General features: G+C 43.6%; 3 protein-coding genes across 4 annotated transcripts in view; 2 read left to right on the top strand and 1 right to left on the bottom strand.

Annotated features, from left to right (window-relative positions):
* The window catches only part of LOC142150999 (uncharacterized), a 510,250-nt gene that overhangs the window by 255,859 nt on the left and 232,426 nt on the right, over window positions 1–21,965 (top strand). The window lies entirely within an intron of this gene.
* The window catches only part of LOC142151006 (oocyte zinc finger protein XlCOF8.4-like), a 393,475-nt gene that overhangs the window by 184,159 nt on the left and 187,351 nt on the right, over window positions 1–21,965 (top strand). The window lies entirely within an intron of this gene.
* Window positions 1–21,965, bottom strand: part of LOC142150984 (uncharacterized) — a 343,002-nt gene that overhangs the window by 201,204 nt on the left and 119,833 nt on the right. The window lies entirely within an intron of this gene.

Below are 21,965 nucleotides of genomic sequence, written 5' to 3'. Positions count from 1 at the left end.
TCATATATAGGACCTGATTAATCCAGGCACGTATCTGCTGATTTTGAGCGTATTGTACGCAGAATCAATCTACGTATCTCCAGAGCAGCCCATACGCCAGTAAGCGCAGCCCTGTCTGCTCTGTCTTTGAACAGACACTTACTACAGCCCACGATTTCGGGGAGTGAACGGGGCGGGGGAAGGGCTCTCTGCCGGAGTGAATTTACAGTAAGGGTGATCCAAGCTCAAGCACACGCAGCCACGTCCTCACTAAGCTCTGAGTGTCTAGAAGTTATTTGTTCTTCTGTCATATCTCTTGCTCCAGTTACAGGTCTAGTCCTGATCAGTACTCATGTCAGTAGCGTGTGCATGCTCTAACATGTCTGCAATCAGGAGTAACTGTAACAATGTATTTTATGGTCAGCGGACATTAATATCATCCTAATAAATGTTTTTGATGGAGGGAAAAAAAAATAATAAAAAATAACACTTATGTAACTGTTTTATCACTAATGCCTGTTATTACCAGGCGACAGTCATTTAATATTTTATTTTCTATGTGTTCTTATGTATATTTATAATCCACATAGGTATTGGACGTATCCTGCAGTGTCTTGCGTAGTACAACACAGCAGACCTAGACCCGAATTCATTTGCGCACATATCTTTAGATAAGTGCCTTGATGAATCTGGGAGCGCGTAAAGCCGAAACCCGTGTGTTTAATACTAAAGGCGGGTTTGCGCTCAGAATGCGTTCCTTGATGAATCATAGTGGCTAGAAGCAGCTGGTGTTGTATAACACTTGGCATAGAATGATGTAAATGTCACTGTATCCCACAAGAGCTGTACCTTGTGTCACACTACTTAGGGTCACTGTATTCATAGAGGGTTATGCTCTGTATCACAATATAACTTAATGGGCAATAATGCTTCAGAAATTCACACAATGGCACAGCATTCCCTTTCCTTCTTCTAAATGCGCCCTCTAACCGCAGTAGAAGGGGCTTACAATGTTGCCTCCACTGTACTACTTAACGGCCTCCAGCACCGCGTTCCTTCTGGGTAACTGTCGCTGCTAGTGTACCCCCTTGCTGTGCACCTGGGCTGGTACCCCTGACCTCTTGCCTTCAGATAACGGTTGCTGTGGATGGTTCCCCCTGGCCCTTCACACTGGCCAGAGCTGCTGGGTAGCAGGCAGATTGGTGGTACTAGGAGCTGGGTCTAACCTGCAAACAGCCGGATAACGGATTAGATTTGGGTCTAATCTGTAGGTCACGGGAATTTACAGCAGGGAAGAAGTTGTCAAGCAGGTTCTTGAAGCAAGTGATGTTTATTAGCTCAAGTGACCTAATAAGGACAGTTACAGCCACTAGTTGAAGGTACTAGCGACATCCAGAAAGGTACAGATGGAATGATACATTACATGCTCAAACAGCTCGCTTTTTATACACATTCTGACACACATGTCAGCAAGGGGAGACGCCAACCCCTGATCCTCCCTGGCCCCAACACGTCTGAGTTATTTTTAGTATCAGGATGCAATATGTTTTCCCAGAACATGGATTTACATACCATGCAAAGTTAACAATAATTACACTTGCTGCTTTCATTATTCAAACAAGGATGTCTGAGATGCAGGCTAAAAACCCACACCAGACAGGACGGCAACAGCCCCCTGTTCTCTATACAGGCTAAATAGACATGTTGGCCACTGAGATGAAAAGGGTCTAATTAAAATGAGATTACCTGTCTCAGACAGTCACTGAATACACATTTCCTCACCTAGCATAATACATTACAAATCAATACCTCAGAAATGAATGCATTTCCTATACAAAGTGCCACACAATACAACAAAACCAGTATATTTGCAATTATATAAATAAGCACCCTGCACTATTTCTATTAAATACATTTATACAATAAGTTACTTATAAGTGATCCAGCCACAGTTGAATACTTGCTTTTGAGGGTGAGTAGAAGAGGGGTCTCCTGTGTGTTCTCCTGGCTGCAGTTATTCCTCTCTTGAATAACTCGGCTTTCCTGACTGGTGCATGAAAAGCTGCCTGGGGTTATCCCACCGCTGCCACCAGAAATCTGTGACAGGATGGACCGCCTATGCCACCCCGTCTACTCTTGCTGGGGACTGGCTGCGCTTGCCTTGTTACCGTCCCCTTTCTTAATCCCAAATTGCGCCCCTCTAAACATGGTAGGAGGTGGTTACGATGCTGCCACCAGTAGACTCCTACATCGGCGCCTAGAACTGGTTGAATCTGGGTAACTTTCGCTGCTAGTGTACCCCTTTGCTGGACACCTGGGCTAGTACCCCTGACCTCTTCCTTCAGATCAGGGTTGCTGTGGATGGTTCCCCCTGGCCTATCCCACTGGCCAGAGCTGCAAGGTAGCGGACAGAACGTTGGTACTGGAATGTTGGGTCCCAAGATCAGAACCGGATAACGGATTAGAATTTGTCTAATCTGTAGGTCACAGGAATTACAACAGGGTAAGTAGTTATCAGAGCAGGTTCTTGAAGCAGTGGTGTTTTATTAGCTCAAGTAGCCCTTATAAGGACAGTTAAACTCCAGTTTGTGGTACTAGTGGTCTTTCAAGAGTTACAGATGGAATGATGATATTACATGGTAAAACAGAACTCCTTTTATACACATTCTGTCACACGTTAGCAGGGGGTAACACTGCGCCTGATCCTAGATGGCCCCGCAACGTCTGAAATATTACATCAGATCTCAGGATGTAAAATTCTCCTGACTAGGAGTTAATGCGATCTTATACTTTAACAGATATCACATAAATCTGTGATTTCCTGAAACTTGCTGTTACACAATCTACATAAATAATGCTATCTTTTTGGCTACTGAGATGAAAAGGTCTAATTAACATGAGATTAACATGGGGTCCTTTCTTCAGACAGTTGCATAAACGAATTTCCTATACAGAAATACAACATCCTATACAGAAATACAATAGAATATAAAAAAATCAGTACATTTGCAATTATATAAATTGGCACCCTGCGCTGTTAATTTAAATACATTTATACAATAAGTTATTTCTACGTGGTTCCCCAGGTGCCAGCATGTCCTGGCAGCCATGGGTATGCTGGTACTTATAGTAGTACAAGCACCAACATGCCCAGACTGTTCATGGCAGCTCGGGCTTGCTGGGACCTGCAGTTCACCAACGTAAAAATAGTTTGTAATTCATTTATTTTTCCATATTTATTACCCCATACCCACCACCCAGGGGTATGGCAGGAGCCCTAGTGCTGTCAGCACAGGGCTGGTTACCCCTAGGGAGGTGGCCCACATTTTTTTGCTGACCCCAACTCCCTAGGGAATTCAGCCCTGTGCTGACAAGCCTGGGGCTGATTGGCATCATGGCAGGGGGACCCCCTGCTGCGGGTTCCCCTGCTATAGTGCCACCAGTCCCAGCTGGCTAAGCCTAGGGCTGGTTGGAGGGAAATAAGGGGGACCCCAATCTGTTTGTCCCCCCTATTTTCCTCAGACCAGCACTTTAGTCAATATGCGTGGGGTTAGGGTTGATATTTGTGAGTAAAGCTGAATTTTAGTTCCTAACAATAAATACTTGCAAATACAGAAGAGAGATTTTTATTTCATCCCTTGATCTCCAAATGATTGTTTTGTAATACTGTAGAATCCTGTTCCCTTTGATATATTCAAATTCTCTATTTACTTGCTTTAGTTAGTGTATACCTCAAGAAAAAGGCTGTGGAGATAATTAGCCCAGAGGGGTTTTAATTACAATTCCTTGATAAAGCGAGTAGCGAAACGCGCGTTGGTGTTCACCTGGCTATGTGTCTCCATATTTTCTAGTTCAGACCAGTGAGTAGAAACAAGAGTTAGTAAGCCAGCAATAGGAAATACTGAAAGTCCTAAGGGGATAATGACTTTCCCTTAAGAATACGTCTGAAAAGAACATTTTTCTCTGCCAATAATTAACATGATTCTGACAGGCACTCTGCAATAAACCTTAAGAATTCACATGAGCATCGCAGAAGTACAGCGGTTCTCTATTTAAAGCTTGAGATAGTTACACTATTAGTGTGTAACCTAGGAAGGATGTGAATGAGTTCTCTGTACAGCGCTGCGGAATAAGCTATATAAATAAATGATGATGATGATGAAGGGTGTATTTTAGGGAGCATAAAATTAATAGCCCCCTACATTCAGTAGCAGTAATGTTCATTAATTGTAGCTTATGAAATGAGACGCTGAATGACTATTGAAATAGTACCTTTTTTTTTAGTACTGCTGCTGGACACATAATTATTATAAGGAATTGTAATATATATATATGTAATGTTCTGGGTGCACCATCGAATGACCATTATGTGTAAAACAAGACTAAGTCAATAGAAAATTATGTTACAGGGAAGTGAATACCTGGTGCGGTGATACCTTCTTGTTTTCGCAGAAGGTGGTTTTGATGCCAGTAAAATAAATGTATTGTCCATTCCAATTGTAGATGTTGCAGCAAATAGAAGTTTAGTTATCACATTTTTAAGTTACAGCAAAAAGTACAATTCAGTTCCAATGCTGTCTACAGCCCATGCTTCCATAGAGTGAGAGAGCTCTCTGACGGGAGGCCATGATTTACATTTTTACAATGGTAGGTGTGTCTTACAAAGTGATGTCACTGCTGAGGTCACACAAAGAAGTTACATTGAATCACCATTGCTTCACGAATCTACATTCTGGTGCATCTCCAACAGCCATTTTGAATGTTAATAATATTAATAGTTCAGAAAGTATTTCATAGGCTTTTTCCAAATCAGCAATATATATAATTATAATAATAATAATGATCTATATTGCAAATCAGGTTGCACACTATGAATTGTATTTATTATAAATTCAACTTTAACTGTGGCATGTAAAAAAAAAGAGGATGCACAGGGGTGATCTTTGTGAGAAAAGCTGGTGTGCAGGGGGTGTCGTTAGAGAAAAGCTGGTGTGCAGGGGGTGTCATGAGAGAAAAGCTGGCTCACAGGGAGGGATGTGAGAATAAAGCAGGTGCACTTGGAATTGGCATGTGTGAGACAATCTGTGGGCAGGGGGGTATGTGTGAGAACAGCTGGTGGGCAGGGGGGTATGTGTGAGAACAGTTGGTGGGCAGGGGTGTATGTGTGAGAACAGCTAGTGGGCAGGGGGGTATGTGTGAGACAATCTGTGGCCAGGGGGGTATGTGTGAGGCAATCTGTGGGCAGGGGGGTATGTGTGAGACAATCTGTGGGCAGGGAGAAATGTTAAAGAAAAGATGGTGGGGTGTTTTTATGTGATCAAAATCTGTTGGGAAAGGCGGAATGAGAAATAACATGCACTGGAGATGGAGGGTGATAGGTTTAGAGGAAATCTGACAAAAAATTACTGTACCAAAACTGTAGAGGATTGGTGGAATAGGCATCTAACAGAGGTGGTAGCGGCTAATATAATAGACCAATTTTAACATGTTGGTTATTAGGGATTAAAAAATATAATGGAAACTAGATGGGCCAAGTAGTTCTTATCTGCTTTCAAATTCTATATTTCGGAATTTGATATAAATATTTTAACTTTACAAAAGGCTATGAAATTCCATAGACACAAAACTTTACGGTTAAACATGTCCGATTAAGGCTTCTTACACTTACGCACCATCTAAATTTTAAGAAAACTATTGAAACTCTTCCACTTACAAAAAACTGTGAAATTATGACCATTGAGCCATCTGCCACAATGGACTTGTTCATTGAGCAATACACACATGATATGCCTTCACATCCTGCGGTTAGCTGCAGATTCAGTGTAGAGAGAGATTACTGTCACTCACACAATACACACATGATATGTCAGCACATCCTGTGGTTAGCTGCAGATTCAGCGTAGAGAGAGATTACTGTCACTCACACAATACACACATGATATGTCATCACATCCTGTGGTTAGCTGCAGATTCAGCGTAGAGAGAGATTACTGTCACACAATGGTGGAGCTGCTAATTCTCAGATTTGTGTGATCACTAGAATACACACATGCAGTCTATACAACTGAAGGTCTGAGCAGCTATGCTGCACTGAAGATAGTCCCCATATATATTCTGCATAAGAAGATATTGATACACAAATGTTTGTAGATATTATGTTGTGGATATTGTATTGTTGTAGAACTGAGCAGAATGACAGGAAGATGTTCTGATTATTCCCATTTTCATGATGAGTGCAGAAAAAATGCTGCATCCTGGTGCATGGACTGACCACACGTGTGCAGGATTAGTGGCATGTGTTACCCATGTATGGTCCGTGCAGGAGCTCAGTAACATATAATCGGTGCTTTCTGAGGTCAGAATATGATGATTATACAAATAGTTACAGAATCCATTATAGACCATGTACATTATCTTATTAGTTATTGTTATCTGCAGCAGGAGGATATCATTCTCTGTACGTCACATTTGACAGGCAATGGGGACACAGCACCGTACACACAAATTAAAACAATGGTCAATGACTGGGTTATATTTTTGTATAAAATATTTTATTTTCCTTACACAATATAACACTACTTTAAATAAGTTAGATTGATTAAATTAATCATTAGGCTTTTAAATATGAACATACTTTTTACTTACAGGGTAATCAATGAGCAGGATGAATTCCCAGTAAAACGGAAGAAGTGTCGGAAAGGACATTGTTCTCTGAACATCTGAGTGTTCCAATAAATACTGACCTACAAGTCCTATATACTACAGACGTCGATCCTTCTTAAAATTTAGAGGCCTCACACAAGCTAATTTAATTTTATGAATAGGAGAAACTTTCGATAACTAAGTCATCACACATCAAACACATGATGAATCTCACAGGAGAGAAACCCTATGTGTGCTCTGAATGTGACAAACACTTTACATATAAATCACAACTGATTAATCGGATGATTCACACAGGAGAGAAACCATTTAAATGCTTTGAATGCAGTAAGTGTTTTGCCCGAAAGTCAACTCTCGAAAATCATCAGAGAATTCACACAGGGGATAAACCATTTGAATGCTCTGAATGTAGTAAGTGTTTTACCCAAAATTCAATTCTTGTAAGACATCAGAGGATTCACACAGGAGAGAAACCATTTAAATGTTCTTAATGTCGCAATTATTTTAATAAAAAATGAAAACTGTATTCCTACAAGACAGTTACCTTGAGGATCTGAATGTAGCATATATATCATAAGTAAGTTCTCTTATTGTATCACCATAATATCCATACAGGAGAAACACTTTTTTTAAAATTTCTTCAATGTTGCAATGTTTAAGCCATGTTATATGTCAGTAGATTAGATCTAACATATACCAATTGTAAAATCCTGACTTGGCGCTTCACTAAGGTATTCAGCTGTGTTGGTATCTAGAATATCCACTCTTATTCCAATAACTTTATATAACAATAAAGAAAGGTGATACATACACTTGTACTTTTCTTTCCTGTGCACATAGGAAAATATTCAACTTGAATTTTGATATTTAGGATCTAGTTTTCTACTCAAATGAATGAAATCCCATAATATGTCTCTGGACTCACATGTAAAAGAACATAATATACACCAAATAGTGTAATACATTCATAAATTTACATACACTGAGTCCACTACCATAAGTCCTACACCCTCCTTATTTCTCCGTGTACAAATGTCACTCAAGATACACCAGGTGATGGAATTTCCATTCAGCCCCTCTAGGGGATGTGCTTACAGGTATCCAGAAAATAATGCGCCTTCAATATGACTTTCCAGATAACGTTTTTTTATCAGCTCTCAACTTTTAACTCCTCCCCTCCATACATGTGTGTTGCGGAGGAAATGAAAAAAAAACCAAAAAAAACCAGAGATGGACCTAGTGCATTATCTTAATGACCATCAACGTTTAATAGAATAAAAACAAAAAATACAGAAAAAACACTTAACCAAAAATGAAGCTCAATGACAATACGATTGCTGAATTGGACTTCCATAGGCAAACGTACGTAGAGACACACAGAAAGATATTTCTCCAAATTCAGGTCCTCCACTGGTCAAAAGGAGGTTGGGTTCCGGTTCCGTATCTACCAACGCGGTTTGACCCCCAAAGCAACACGGATCTTTATCAAGACTATCTATATCAGTTAAAGTGTCCTTATAAAGGATCCTTCTATCTACATATCCGCCCATCATATCACCGGCACTCCTGCACTTCCGATATTGTCCACGGCTGTGCGGAATGAAAACAAGGTTTGGTTTCAAATAACTTTATTGTTCGAAAACGAACAACATTCTTTTTTGAAGATCTCGGAGTAGCGATATTCAAATGAAATATAGGTTTTCTTTCATGTATCTATACATCAATTAATTTTCATTTCTCACATGGATATTGCATGAAATTAACATACCAAATAAAAAACAATTAGATAATTTAAAATGTCAACAATCTATATGAAAGATGCAATTTGAAAAACAATGTATGAATACATCACACTTATGCATTCAATACATAATAATGACCAAAAAGAACTGTGTCATATACAAATATAATCTTGCACTTAAATAGACATCTTTTCACCCATGATGTTATAAGAACCATTTTATTTCGAAATCTGCATACAGACCTACAGGGCTTAGTGCTCATAAATTATATATCCACCTCATATATATATATATATATATTAATTGACTCTGCATCTGCGAGGAATGTCATGGGCAGTCACATTTCAAAACAGCACATCATTCCATTGTCCAGAAATATTTTCCGGTCTCATTACAGAAATGAGGTGGATATATAATTTACGAGCCCTGTATACAATCCACCACCCACGTCCAAAAGTCCCCCACCACAGGGCAGCCCCAGAGTAGGTGCCAGAACTTAGCGGAGCATCTTCCACATTGTGGGCAGTTACAGTCGGTTCTGGCACCCATCTGGAGCAACCTGCTGTCAGGAGCGGCGGCGGTACTCACAGCCGCCTCGACTCGCTTCTGACTCACCCTGGCGTCCCGGCCGTCACCTTGACGACCGGGACGTCATTTCCTCTTCCTGCCTGGCCGTCACCAAGGCAACGGCCAGATGCCTCTCACATAGCGCTGCGTCCCGGCAGTGCTGGAAGCCGGGCGCATGCGTGAAAACAGGCACAGCCTGTGGGCTAATTAACTAGAGGGCTGAATGAACAGGCATTAGCCTGCAACTGTGTGTATTCAGGGACAAGCCCTGATTGGTCCTGCTCTGTACTAGCAATTAGTCTGCAGGAGTGTATGCAAGCCCTGATTGGTATAGGTCTGTATTTAAGGCAATGAGGTTTGCTGCCTCATTGCCGGTTATAGCTTCTATTGCCAGTCTGCTGACCTGCTCTGTGTCTTGTTCCTGCCTGTTGAACATTCTACTGATTACCCATGTATGACCCTTTGCCTGGATTTGGACTTTGCCTGTGAATCTCGTGACCCTGACCTCTGGTCTGTTTACCGACATTCCTGTCTGCTCGTGACCCTTGACCTCGGCCTGTTTATTGGCATTGCTATTTGCTGCCAGCCCTAGACCTCTGCTTGGACTTCACCTCGTTTGCCTGGGTTCTCCCCAGCTGGTACACACTTCATGACCCTCTGTCAGTCTGCAGCCCAGTCTGTCCCCACCACTAGGGGCTCCAGTGAACACCTGACTGGCAGAGTAGACTCAGGGTTGTGTTGTACCGACTGGAGAGGTTCCTAACATTATAACCGGCCCACACACGTACCGGAGACGAGGTTGTTATGGATGGAAGCGGAACCACACCATCTCCGGCGCAAGCCCTGGCGGGTCATGTTGAGTCCCTATACTAAATGATCCAGGGATTGTCTGAGCGTTTGACCGTTCAGGAAGAAGCTGCAAAACCTTCACAATCCATTCCTGATTCCACCTGTGAACCCAAAATGAATCTGCCAGATCGGTTCTCCGGAAATAGATCCCTGTTCCGGAATTTCAGGGAGAGCTGCAAGCTCTATTTTCGGTTGAGACCCCGCTCCTCTTGTTCAGAACAACAAAAAGTCGGGGTTATCATTTCTCTCCTTCAGGGTGACCCCCTGGGCCTTCTCCTTGCCTCAGACCAGTCCTGCCATGCAGTCGGTAGATGCTTTCTTCGAGGCATTAGGTCTACTATATGATGACCCAGATCGAAAGGCCTTCGCTGAGGCTCATCTACGGGCCTTGAAACAAGGTCGGCGGTCGGCAGAGGAGTACTGCGCCGAATTCCGTAGATGGTCACCTGACATTGGATGGAACGACTCTGCCTTATGCAGTCAGTTTCGCCTAGGCCTGTCGGATTAGTTCAAGGATTCTTTGGTGCAATACCCGTCTTCTACCTCATTGGAGAATCTGATGCACCTCGCCATTAAAATTGACAGGAGAATTAAGGAGCGAAAGTCTGAGAAGCAGGCATCTTCTCTCCCATCTGCCTTGATTCCTGTTCCCGCGGATGATGAGGAGCCTATGCAGTTAGGAGCATATCGCCTTTCCCCTGAGGAAAGAGACAGGAGACGATCACAAGGCCTATGTCTCTATTGTGGCACTAAGGGCCATTTCTCCTGTTCCTGCCCTAATAAGTCATTAAAAGAGCATGCCTAGGGAATAAGGGGAAAGTTCACCTAGGTCTGCAAATTGTTTCCCCAAAAAATGCTGTATTGATCCCTGCACAGCTCACATTCAGTGCTGGTTCCGTGGACCTGTTGGCCTTCGTGGACAGTGGAGCTGCAGGCAACTTCCTCGACATTGGGTTCGCCCGCTCTGCTGGAATTCTGATGGTAAAGCTCAAATCTGCTATTACTGTATGTGACTTAGATGGGAGTCCATTGCCTGGCGGCAAGATTACCTGGGAGACCCCGCCACTACAGCTGAACATTGGAGCTCTCCATTCAGAGTCCATAATCTTCTTCCTTATCGAATGTCCGTCGGTTCCTTTGATCCTGGGCCATCCTTGGCTTTCCCGTCATAACCCTGTCATGGATTGGGTAAAAGGAAAAATTGTCCAGTGGAGCTCTTATTGTACACAGTCTTGCTTGACACTGCCTCTGCGTGTGACTCAGTCTATTCCGGAGCAGCTTCCCTCACAATATCATGAGTTCTGGGATGTGTTCTCCAAAAAAGCTGCTGATACTTTACCACCGCACCGTGACTTCGACTGTGCCATCGAGCTTATTCCTGGTTCCAAGTTACCCAAGGGACGCTTGTACTCCCTCTCTGGTCCAGAGACCAAATCCATGCAGGAATACATTGATGAAAACCTGGAGAAAGGCTTCATCAGGCCATCTAAATCTCCAGTAGGAGCGGGATGCTTCTTTGTATCCAAAAAGGACGGAGGACTAAGACCGTGTATTGACTACCGGGGATTGAATCTCATTACCGTTAAGAAAACATATCCCCTTCCTCTCATCTCCGTATTATTTGATCAGTTAAAAGGTGCTACAGTTTTCACCAAAATCGATCTTCGTGGAGCGTATAACCTCATCCGTATCAAAGAAGGAGATGAATGGAAGACGGCATTCAATACGCACTCTGGCCACTACGAGTATCTGGTTATGCCGTTTGGTCTTAGCAATGCACCTGCAGTATTCCAGGACCTGATTAATGAAGTTCTTCGGGGGTTCCTGGATTGTTTCGTGGTCGTCTATTTAGACAATATCCTCATCTATTCTAGATCTTTGTCCGTACATCAGGATCACGTCAAACAGGTTCTACGGAAATTACGAGAAAACCACCTTTACACCAAACTAGAAAAGTGTGAGTTCGAGGTGCAGAAGGTATCTTTTTTGGGCTACGTAATCTCTTCTGTGGGATTCTTCATGGATCCAACTAAGGTTCAAGCCATCTTGGACTGGGTGCAACCAAACAATCTTAAAGCGGTGCAGAGGTTCCTGGGCTTCGCCAACTACTATAGAAGGTTCATTCGTGGCTTTGCTGATATTGTGGCTCCCATTGTCGCCCTGACTCGCAAAGGAATGGATCCAACTAATTGGTCGCCCCAAGGAATAGCCTCATTTGAAAGCTTGAAGAAAGCCTTTGTTTCCGCTCAAGTCCTTAAACACCCGGATCCAATTAAAGCATTTGTTCTTGAGGTTGATGCCTCTGACGTCGGTGCCGTTGCTATCCTATCACAGAAGGATCTGCATACTCATCGTCTATACCCATGTGCCTATTTCTCCCGTAAGTTCTCTTCAGCAGAAGCCAACTATGATGTCGGTAATAGGAAACTATTTGCAATTAAATGGGCCTTCGAGGAGTGACGGCATTGGCTGGAGGGTGCTTCACATCAGATCTCCGTTATCACAGACTACAAATGCCTAAATCCCAGACAGGCCCGTTGGTCATTGTTCTTTACCCATTTTAATTTCATGATCACCTACCGACCAGGTTCTAAAAACAGATGCTCTGTCCAGAAGCTTTTTGGCTCACCATGTTCCATTTACAAACCCAGAGCCTATTATTTCACCTTCCATAATCCATGCTGGGTTAACCCAAGACCTGAGTATTACACTTCAGAGATTTCAATGATTAGCCCCTGATATTACTCCGGAGCGATGTCTATTTGTTCCAGTCCATTTAAGGAAGGCGGTTCTTGCAGAGGCGCATAATAGCAGGACTGCTGGACACCCTGGAATTCAGAAGACGCTAGAAATCCTTTCCCGTACGGTCTGGTGGCCATCATTGTCTGCTGACGTCAAGAGTCATGTCCTCTCATGCGAGGTTTGTGCCAGGAATAAAATCCCTAGGATTCGTCCAGTAGGTCAGTTGGTTCCATTGGCCATTCCTGCAAAACCTTGGACACACTTGTCCATGGACTTTATAGTCGATCTGCCACCTTCTGCAGGACATAATACCATTTGGGTCTTGGTAGACAGGTTCAGCAAAATGTCACACTTTATACCGCTAACCTACTGCTCGAGATTTTGCCGTCTTATTCATCCAACATATTTTCCGTCTCCATGGACTCCCTACTGACATCGTCTCCGATCGTGGTTCACAGTTCATAGCACAATTCTGGAAATCCTTTTGTACCCTGCTCGGAATCAAGATTTTCATTTGCATACCACCCTCAGTCAAATGGGCAAACTGAAAGGGTTAACCAGTCCTTAGAGCAATTTTTACGATGCTACACGTTGGAATTCCATGATAACTGGTCCTCCTTGTTACCCTGGGCAGAATAATGTAATATAATGTAATAATTCATGTCACTCATCTACCAAAACCTCCCCGTTTTGCTGCAATTATGGTTTTTACCACAGATCTAATTCCTTGTACTCACTCAAGTCCGCTGGTATCCAGGAGATCCGCTCCACTGCCAATGATGCAAGTCGCTGACTCTCCTACCAGTATAGCTGCAAGTCACTGACTCTCATCTATTCCATTGGCATTCTCTCTCCATCTGCTGTTATATACGTTCCTACTATTCACCCTACTGCCAGAGGACCGCTGTCTAAACCCCGCCCCTCTGGTAAGCATTATCAACTGGTGTATCCTGGGCAGAACTCCTAGTGCCCGTGACAGTCTGCTCGTGACCCTTGACCTCGGCCTGTTTATTGGAATTGCTATCTGCTGCTGGCCCTAGACCTCTACTTGGACTTCACCTCGTTTGCCTGGGTTCTCCCCAGCCGGTACACACTTCACGACCCTCTGTTAGTCTGCAGCCCAGTCTGTCCCCACCACTAGGGGCTCCAGTGAACACCTGACTGGCAGAGTAGACTCCGGGTTGTGTTGTACCGACTGGAGGGGTTCCTAACATCTGCAAGGGGAATAGTACACTCTATGCAAAATGTATATCGGAACCTGTCTACACCTGGTGCACGAGGTGGCCTCCCGGGCGCTGTCAAGTATATAGGTCCAGTCCTCATCTGTTAGAGGCCCCAGGCCCACTTCCCACCCCTGTCGCAGTTGAGACAGGTCGTCAGGGGCGAGTTTGGAAAGTATATTGGCGTATAGCACCGAGATTGTCTTTGTGGATCCTATTTGTCTAAGAAGTAGACGGAGAGGATCCGAAGCGAAGAGCGCTGCAAAACTGCCACTAGGGCATGTCGTAATTGTAAGTATGTATAAAATAAGTTGTTTGGTAGGTGGAAATCTGCCTGTAATTCTGCGAAAGATTTAAGGATGCCGCTGGAGTACAATTGTCCCAGAGAAATAATACCCACATCTCTCCATTTGGAAAATAGTCTTAGTTTATATAGTTCCGGTAAATTACTATTTGCCCATATTGGGGAATCCTTATCCAACCCAGTGGACAGCAGCGCCCTCCCCACAACGCCCCAGATCATCAAAGCCTGCTTAAGCAATGGTGGGACCGTACTAGGGACTTTTGTGCCCAAGAGGGCTTGTATGGGGGGTCTGTCAAACCCTATACATCCGTTCAGGAAACTCATGAGGTCAGGTGGCGGTGAATCCTTAACCCAATCACGAAGGTGAGCCAGCTGCGCTGCAAAATAGTAGGCCATAACGTCAGGGAGATCAAAGCTGCCTAACGTTCGAGGTCGACATAAGGAGGTTAGCCTAATCCATACTCGCTTCTCCCCCCAGACCAAAGAGGACATATATTTATTGATTTGGGAGCAGATCCTCCTTGGAAGATAAACTGGAGAATGGTGTAAGGGGTACAAGAATTTCGGTTGCAGGACCATTTTAATTAAATTGATCCTACCCGATACTGATAGAGGCAGTCTAGTCCAGGTAGATGTCTTGGCCCAAAGATAATTGATCACTGGATCGATGTTAAGAGAGATGTATTCAGTGTACAAATGTTTGATCCGAATTCCTAAGTTCTTAAATTTCATTGTCCATTGCAGCGGGAGGGACCCAGCAGCGCTCTCTAAGGACTCACCCACCAATGGGAAAAATGTTAGATTTAGACCAATTTGTCTTCAGGCCAGAGAAGCCACCAAACTCCTCCACCAGATACAGCAGGGTGACAAGGGATGACCCAGAGTCTTGTAGAAATAGAAGCAATTCATTGGCATAAAGTGCACCCTTGTCTACCCCGTCCCCAACCCTGAGTCCACAAATTTCAGGGCGTGCCCTCATCATACATGCCAGAGGCTCTGTAGCGAGAGCGGATATACCTGCCTCATGCCTCTACCCAACGCAAATGGGGAAGACGTGTGGTCATTCACACTGACTCTGGCCACTGGGGCTGAATATAGCAGCCTCACCCAGGACAAAAGCTTGGGGCCTATACCAAATCTGTTCATGACTGCCCATAAATACTCCCATTCTACAGAGTCGTATTCTTAGGCTGCATCTAGGGATACTATCACTGCCCCTTTTCCATGACCACCCGGCATTTGTATATGAGTATAGAGATGGGGAAGATTGATGGCCGAGGACTTCCCTGCCATAAACCCTGTCTGGTCTGGGTGGATCAGCTGATCAATAGCCCTATTCAGTCTCATAGCAAGTATTTTGGCTAAAATTTTTACGTCCGTTGTCAAAAGGGAGATGGGCCTTTAGGATTCAGGAAGCAATGGATCCTTCCCTGCCTGGGGATGACCACTGTTATTGCCTCCAACATGGAAGGTGGCAAAGCGGCTGTTTCATAAAATTTATTATATTGCTCCAGTAATATAAGGATAAAGAAGCTACCAAACTTTTTGTACAGCTCCATATGCAAACCATCCACCCCCGGGGCCTTTTTACATGGAGAGGATGCTATGGCCGCCTCAATTTCTTCTACAGTGATAGAAGCCTCAAGGGAGTTTGTATCATCAAATGAAAACCTAGGCAGACACACCCGAGACAGAAAATCATCTAATTGGGGAGTGGAATAGTCCACCCTGGAGCTACACAAATCCTCATAGTAGGCTCGAAAAACTAGCAATGTTTTCATATTGAGTAGTCCCTGTCCAGTCAGAAATGGCAGTTATGGTTTGAGTTTGCAATTCAGTTCTAGCTAGGTATACCATAAGGCTTCCACTCTTATCCCCCTGTGTGTACATAGTGTGTTTAGAAAAGAGTCTACGTGTAGATTTGTCCAGCAAATAGTTCGCCCAATTTTTCTGCGCATGCAGCCAGGTCAGCCGATCCGCAGGGAGCCTAGCTCTCAAGTATACTTGCTCCAAATCACGGCAGGTCTGGTCTAATCTTGATTCCTCTGCTCTGGAGGACTTCTTTTGTCCCACAACCTAGTTTATCAGCGTACAGTGGAGGAACGCTTTAAAGACGTCCCAGAGGACAGGTGGGCTTGCTGTGGTAAGGTTATGTGAGAAGAACCCTTCCCAGTGTGTTGTCAAGTCTCCACCCGATCCCATAAGAGTGAGCCAAAATGGGTTAAGTTTCCAGAATCTAATTCTGGCATTGGGGGTCAGAGCTACAACCAACAGTATTGGAGAGTGATCAGATATTCCCCTAGAAAGGTACTCAATTTCTCTAGCCAACGGGGCCAACCTACTGGATATTAAAGCTAGATCTATACGAGAAAAAACATGGTGGGATAATGAGTAGCAGGAGAATACTCCCTGGGAAGGGTATCGAGACCTCCAAATATCCATTAATCCCATATCCATTACTAGTTTAGAGAATGAAGAAGGGCTGCCACTCATTACTGGGGTCGACTCCCGCCATCTATCAAGACTCTTGTCCATAACCGCATTGAAGTCTCCAAGGCATATTACCGGGACTTGTGGGGAAAGGGCAATACATTTGGAGGCCTTCTTGAGTACTTCTGAATTAAAAGGCGGGGAAACATACACAGACAGGAGTATGACAGGGTAATTATCTATCAGAGCTCGAAGGAACACATATCTACCAACGGGGTCTAATTGTACCTCTTCTAACGCAAATCTTAGATTCTTTTTAATCAGCACCGATACAGCTAATACGAGGAATGCACCGAGTGGTATCCCCAACACACCAAGGATTTTTTCAAGGCCATTACCCTACCTCCCACCAAGTGCGTCTCCGCCAGACAAGCCACATCTGGATTATATTTTTTCAATTGTGTAAGGACTAAGGACCTTTTAATACGATCATTAAGTCCCCGTATGTTCCACATAAGTTGCTGAAGTCCCCCGTTTGTCATCCTAGGAAATCCCATCCTTTATCTTGAAGTCCCCACAGATAATTCCCGATCCGTACCATAACTGAATGTATAATACGTTAGAGAATAATAAGAACAGCATATTTCAAAAGGTTTCAACAAAATTACATATAGTACAACAACCTGTGGTATTATAAAAGTACAAAACATCTTGCAGATTCAGAGTAAAGAGCATAAAGTATTGCTTTTGTTAAGCATATCAGTGGAGCTCCTAACTCTCAGTCCAACCCCCCACCCCACATACCAAAATAAAAACAATAGTATACTTAATCCCTTAACCATTCCCTATCTAACTAATAACTAAGAAATTGTAACAGTCTTACCAGTATTGGAGAGAGCTACCTGGTCCTAGCTTGCGGCACAGGGCCCTACCCTAGTATAATCTCTGTACCCCGTAGTTTAAGAAGTAGAACATAATGTAATAAACATCCTCATTAAACCTCTAAAAAAGTAGAGAAGCCAACATTTATTAATCAAGTCATTTCAAACCAGGATTAGTTCTCATTTCGCCTGCCGTCCAGCCAGGTCGCAGTCTTCCTGGGCATGGATAAGAAATGAGAACGACCATTCGCAACCACCCGGAGCTTCACAGGGAAAAGCATTGCATAGGGTAGTTGTACATCTCGAAGCTGCCGCTTGATTTGGGTGAATTGGGTTCTGCTATTTTGAACTTCAATAGCAAAGTCAGAAAACACTGACACCACATGATTCTTGTATTTGAGAGGTCCTTGCGTTCTGGCCAAGCGAAAAATAGTGTCTCTGTCTTTGTAGAGAAGCATCTTGGCTATAAATGTACAGGCCGGAGCCCCTGGCACAGGAGCCTAGAATGGGAGGAGAAGGGCACGCTCAACTGCAAACTTTAAAGTTAAGGCCTCTCATCCGAATTCACGAACAAGGCAGGTCTCAAGGAAAGATTCAGGAGTGGATCGTTCCACGTGCTCCGAAAGGCCCATAAAGCGGACATTATTCCTGCGGAGCCGGCCCTCTATATCAGACATTTTTTGTTTACACAGGTTGACTTGAGTAGCTAAGTCTGAGATTTCTCCCCTAATATGGGCTGATGCATCTTCTAGTGAGGAAATTTGGTGTTCCGAGTCTCCAACTCGTTCCCTCACTTTTTGTAGATCATGTCGAATAAGGGAGAGATCAGATTGTACTTCCTCAATGCGATCTGTGACTCACTTTTCAGAGGAAGTTATAGTGAGGAGGACCTGCTGGATGGAATTAGAATCTTCTGTGGATGTAGGGGGACCATCAGTCCCAGGAGTGGCAGACTTTGCAGACCTGGGGGTAAATGTATCAAGCTGAGAGTTTTCCAAAGTGGAGAAGTTGCCTATAGCAACCAATCAGATTCAAGCTATCATTTTGTACAATGTATTAAACAAATGATAGCTAAAATCTGATTGATTTTTCAAACTCGACGGAAAACTCTCAGCTTGATACATTTACTCCCCGGATGCCTCTGAAGATTGAGTTGCTGCAGATGTTCACACAGACTTCTCTAATTTTGCAGCTGCAGTTGCACCGTTGGTCTTGCCCATATATGAATATGAAAGAAACGGTGACTCAGAGACACCAACATTATAGGCTCACACTGGAACAGGAACCGAGAAAAACTACTCTGTATGCAGGTAAGTATAGCACACAGGAATTCACTGTTGCGAGTATAAACACTCAAGATTTTGTGAGCTGTGTGATAGTATAATTGACAAAAGCACAGGGCAGTAGTCTCAATTCATCACACCTTTGTATTTGTTCTGCAAGGGACAGTAAGTTAATCCACATTCCATACAGTATCTCTGAGGAAAAGAGTCAAAGTACAGTCCTTGTTTATACTTGAGTCAACAAGGTACACTCCTCTCCGGTACACTGTTGTATTAATGCAGCACAGGCCACTGAGGTCTTCTTGTACAATATATTCACACAGCCAGTCAATCACAGTTCCAGCATTTATTATATGGTGCCAGGGTAACACTAGGTATAATTATACTACAGGTTAACAGTGTCCAGCACGATCGACTGATGCCTCAGCGCTTTGCATATATCTGAGATCCAACTCAGTGTAACAGCCCAGGTTCATTCCCAGGGAGACAGTATGTCTATTACAAGCAGGACTTTGTGAGAATTGTAAATGGAGGTCCAGAGAGGAGCGAGGGGGTCCTTCAGAAGACCGTGTGTCAGGACCGCAGGATGGGGGGGGTGCAGACTCACCCGGGCGCTGTCTCTCGGACCAGTCCAGCCACGTCCCAAAATGGCCGCCTCCCGCCCGATCTCTGGGCACGTTCCCTCTTGGCACTCAAACCAGCCCAATCACACTCCCCGCAATCTCTGGGGGAGGAGGGGGGGGATCTCAGTGGATCTTCCTTAGGCCAGACACGACTAGCAGAGATGTCCAAGCCACAAACCCACGCCCGATCTCCGCCGCCTACACTCGCCACAGCCCCCAATATAGGTATTCCTCACCAACCGGACAGCCGGAGCCAAGCTCCAGACACCCCAGGAAGCCTAATCACCCAGTGGATGCCTGAACTTTACAGATAAGTGCAGAGAAAATGGATTTTTGCACAGATATTTCAGGGAGAGCAAAACGTTGAGCGTCCTACTCCATGTCCGGTCAAGCCACGCCCCCCCAAAAAAAGTCAAAACCAAGGCCATTGACAAATGGACCCCTCAAAAGATGACAAAGTGGTTCAATGGTTTACCGGTGCTTAGTCCAGAATATCTCTAAAATTGTGGCTCCCATTACCACTATGAACATGAAGGCTCGAAATGTCATTTTAAAGAAAGTTTTCACTATACAACTGGTCTTAGCTCATCCAGACTCTACATTACCCTTAATTCTGGACACAGATGCCTTAGATAAAGCCCTGTTTGCATTTTTATAATGAAGGCATGAGAAAAAAAAAATGCTTATTTATCCTTCTGCATATTGTTCCTGGATATTATTACCATGCAAACAAAGTTACGGAGTTACAGCACTCATCAATCACTTTCCCAAATAACGGTTGGTGTCACTGTGCTTATTTGATGGGATCCTAAGATGTGTACAGTCTCTAAGAAGCCTTTCAGGTTACAGAGTTTGTCCTCTTTATAGCCAGAAAACATATGTTACAGTGGACAGCAGAAGACACTCCAAACAAGTCTCAGGTCCATCCATATATGTTGTACTCTTTATCTGTAATTAAAGGAGATGCATTACTTGATATAGAGAAGAAGATGAAAAGGTCTCTCTTGGGCTGCATTAATACTTAGGGGTATATTTACTAAACTGCAGGTTTGGAGAAGTGATGTTGCCTATAGCAACCAATCAGATTCTAGCTGTCATTTATTTAGTGCATTCTACAAAATGACAGCTAGAATCTGATTGGTTGCTATAGGCAACATCTCCACTCTTTCAAACCCGCAATTTAGTAAATCTAGCCCTTATTCTTTCACCGATAGTCAATATGCTGTAAGTAAGACATTTAGGTATACCACAGAGGTGCTGCAGAGACAAGCAAAGGGATTGGTGATTCTTCCTGAAATGTGCAGATACAGATAACTACAAAGGTTGATAGATCATGTGAACAATGTTACATGGGTGAGAATAATCAGTACTATGGGGTGACTGGAAATATTGAAGACAATAAGACCGGATTGAACAGTCAGGTGACTTTTTTGTTGATGGGTAACTAGTTTATTTGCACAGCTGAATTACTTTTATGCAATGCTGAATATGGATACTTTATGTTTCATGCATTGAAAATGAAAAAATACCATGACACCTTTATACTGTCGTATGTATATGTTATATTTTATGTGGCCTGTATATGTTATTGTCATAAAACTAAAAGCCAGAAATTACTTATGTCAACATGGTTTCCTGCAAAAACACTGGGCTCACTGAAAGCTAATTGTGAAGATACCGGGTTTATCTGGCCCAATGCTACCCACTTCACGCTGGCTGCCCACGGGTGCCTTCCTATACCAGGGAAGTCTACCCAGTACCTTCTAGGATTCGTATAGTCACTCAGGCAAATGCAGTTAGAAAAATACAACAGTATATTTATTGTCATACAAACAACACTAGAATATTATGTACACACAGTAAATAAATGCCAGGCAGGTTTACCATATCATCTCTCCCTTACCCCACTAGTTTAAGGAGTTATAGTCACCTGGCTGTCCAGACTTCACGACCCATGGATCTCTCTCAGCTGCATATATAGACTAGTAGAGAACGACAACTCAAAAAACTAGTCTTGCACTCTTCATCAATGAAATCCCAGAATGAACACCCTTCCCCCCCTGGAGTCGTCCCTTATATCTCAGGTCTAATTTCCACAGTCTTTCCCCTCCCTGGGCAAACCCCTGGGTCTATTCTTCTTAACCATTGGTCAATGCAGGACTAGGGGGTTTGGACAGGGCAGTGAAGATGAGCTGTCCTTTCACAGAAGCCCCCTGCTGGGATGCAGACAGAATGTTTGGACCAGTCCTAAGGAGAACAATTGATGCTAATTGACTTCCCCTACTTCCAAGGATAAGGTAGCAGTGAGCCCCTCCTAAAATTAACCCCTTACACTACTTTGTGATGTCACACAGTCCCCAGCTGTTCCATGCTTCCTGTAGAGGAAGGAGGGGGGAGAATGAATGCAGCTCCAGCCCTCTCACCTGTATTCTGGACACCACCTGATCTTTACCCATAACCCTCCTGGATTCAGTTTAAGGACAATGAATAACATTACTGCAAGTCATCAATATATAATACACAATATACATATTTACATTGAACTACAATGTCCCCTTAACCACATGTAATTGGACAATGCAGGGTTAGTCTGGTGAGCTAGGGAACAAAAGCAAGGGCTATAAATAGTACTATAATCCACATTATTTGAGAAACGAGAAACAGAATGGTCACAGGGCTACC

This window comes from Mixophyes fleayi, chromosome 4 (assembly GCF_038048845.1).
Source record: "Mixophyes fleayi isolate aMixFle1 chromosome 4, aMixFle1.hap1, whole genome shotgun sequence".
Lineage (NCBI taxonomy): Eukaryota > Metazoa > Chordata > Amphibia > Anura > Limnodynastidae > Mixophyes > Mixophyes fleayi.
This window is presented reverse-complemented; position numbering and strand designations above follow the sequence as displayed.